At 50.4% G+C, this 2,615-nt stretch overlaps 1 pseudogene; it reads left to right on the top strand.

The window, feature by feature from the left end:
• The first annotated feature begins 725 nt into the window (after positions 1-725).
• LOC134734018 (endosome-associated-trafficking regulator 1-like) lies at positions 726-1,869 on the top strand (annotated as a pseudogene).
• The last annotated feature ends 746 nt before the right edge of the window (positions 1,870-2,615 follow it).

Below are 2,615 nucleotides of genomic sequence, written 5' to 3'. Positions count from 1 at the left end.
ATAGTTCAACATCCACACATCAATCAATGTGATACATCATATCAACAGAATGAAGGACAAAAATTATATGATCATTTTAATTGATGCTGAAAAAGCATTTGATAAAATTCAACATCCTTTCATGATAAAAACCCTCAAAAACCCAGATATAGAAGGAACATACCTCAACATAATAAAAGCCATGTATGACAGACCCACAGCTAGTATCATACTGAACGGGGAAAAACCAAAAGCCTTTCCTGTAAGACCTGGAGAATGACATGGATGCCCACTGTCATCACTGTTATTCAACATAGTACTGGAAGTCCTAGCTACAGCAATCAGACAAGAGAAAGAAATAAAAGGCATCCAAATTGGAAAGGAAGAAGTCAAATTACCTTTGCTTGCAGATGATATGATCTTACATTTGGAAAAACCTGAAAACTTCACCAAAAAACTATTAGAACTGATAAATTCAGTAAAGCTACAGGACAGAAATCAATACACAAAAATTAGCTTTTTTAGTAGCATTTCTATATGCCAACAGTGAACAATCTGAGAAAGAAATTTAAAAAGTAATCCCACCTAATAATAGCTACAAATAAAATCAAATACCTAAAATGGAGAGGCTCGAGGAGCGGGGGCGGCCAAGCGGCGGGAGACGGGGGCGGGCGGCACGGGCGGAGCCGGGACCATGGAGCCGCCGCTGCCGGGCTAGGCAGGTCCTGCCCCGCCGGCCCGCGGCGATGTCGGGCTACCCGCGCCGCCCGGGCGCCACCCCGCTGTCCTGAGCCCGGAGCCTCACCATTCCCGACGATGTCAAATTTGAAGATCTTGAAGAGGCAAATCCATTCTCCTTTAAAGAGCTTCTGAAGACCAAGAACCTTGGCCTGTCAAAAGAGGACCCAGCCAGCAGCATTTATGCAAAGGACGCCTCGAGGCATTTACTGGGACTTGACCACAACTCCTCACCCTCCCAAACCGGGGGGGTATGGCCTGGAGTATCAGCAGCCATTTTTCGAGGACCCGACAGGGGCCGGTGACCTCCTGGATAAGGAGGAGGATGAGGACACCTGACGGAGTGGGGCCTAACAGCCGTCCGCCATCCAGCAGACTCACCCCGAGAGGGTCCCTGCCAGCACGTGGCCCTGCAGGACATACCTTTCCTTTTTCTCCACCCCGTCGGAGCTGGCAGGGCCTGAGTCTCTGCCCCCGTGGGCGTTGAGTGACACTGATTCTCGTGTCTCCGGCCTCTCCGGCAGGGAGTCCTAGCGCAGACTTTGAGGCTCATGGAGAGTCTCTGGGAGACAGGCGCCTGCGGACGCTGCAGATAAGTTACGAAGCACTGAAAGATGAAAATTCTAAGCTGAGAAGAAAGCTGAATGAGGTTCAGAGCTTCTCTGAAGCTCAAACAGAAATGGTGAAGACACTTGAGCGGAAATTAGAAGCAAAAATGATCAAGGAGGAAAGCAACTACCACGACTTGGAGTCGGTGGTTCAGCAGGTAGAGCAGAACCTGGAGCTGATGACCAAACGGGCTGTAAAGGCAGAAAACCACGTGGTGAAACTGAAACAGGAAATCAATTTGCTCCAGGCGCAGGTCTCCAACTTCCAGCGAGAGAATGAAGCCCTGTGGTGCGGCCAGGGCACCAGACTGACAGTGGTGAAGCAGAACGCCGACGTGGCCTTGCAGAACCTCCGCGTGGCCATGAACAGCGCACAGGCTTCCATTAAGCAACTGGTTTCCGGAGCTGAGACACTGAATCTTGTTGCCGAAATCCTTAAATCTATAGACAGAATTTCTGAAATTAAAGACGAGGAGGAAGACTCTTGAGGACCCCTGGGTGTTCTCAGCATGAAGCTCCGTGTATGCCCTGAAATCACCACCGCTTGATCTAAATGTGCAGTTGTGTCCTTAAATATGCAGTCTTCACCCAGAGTAAAGTGTTTATCGCAACAGTCCAGTGTCGTGCCCTCAGCCAGTTCTTGGCCACCGCAATGGGAGCAGCCCTGGCCGAGCTGCCTCTGTGGTTTCTATGCAGCCCTTCTTGGCGAAATTCCTGCGATCTTATAGATTCTAATGAGGAAGACATTGTCATAAAAACCAGCGATTTTAAGAAAAAGAGCGGTTCTGGAATCAGTGTTTTCCAATCCCATCCCAGAATATCAGTTGTAAGATAAGTACAATTGATTGTCCTTGATTTCATAAGTAGAACAAACACTAAATGTGCCTCTGGGATGGTCACCCTGGGCAGGGACCTGTGCCTTCCGCCGACACTCAGGGCTCCCTTTGGCTCCCAGGTCACTCTTGTGGCCCCCAGCAGGCGGTCCCTGCGGTCATGGCCCGAGTGCGCAGGGGCCACCGTGTGGCTGCTGCTGTCTTCCCCGCGTGGCTGCTGCTGTCCTCCCCCAGGACCCACGGGGACCAAGGTCACACATTCTGTGCTGTGAAGCTGTCCAGATGCGCCTCTTTGGCTGGGGGTTCTGGTGGACGTTTCAAGTGGCATTTTGTACAATGCAGTTTAGAATTCAGGAATTTCAGGTATGTGCAGAGCCCACCCGGATCTGTGAGGTCCCAGCTGCCTTTCTGACACCCTCCTGCAGAGGGAAGGTGACCAACACTAAATGCCTTTTTT

The sequence above is a fragment of the Symphalangus syndactylus genome, chromosome 12, assembly GCF_028878055.3.
Source record: "Symphalangus syndactylus isolate Jambi chromosome 12, NHGRI_mSymSyn1-v2.1_pri, whole genome shotgun sequence".
NCBI lineage: Eukaryota > Metazoa > Chordata > Mammalia > Primates > Hylobatidae > Symphalangus > Symphalangus syndactylus.
Note: the sequence above shows the minus strand (reverse complement) of the source record. Positions and strands in the feature narration are given on the sequence as shown.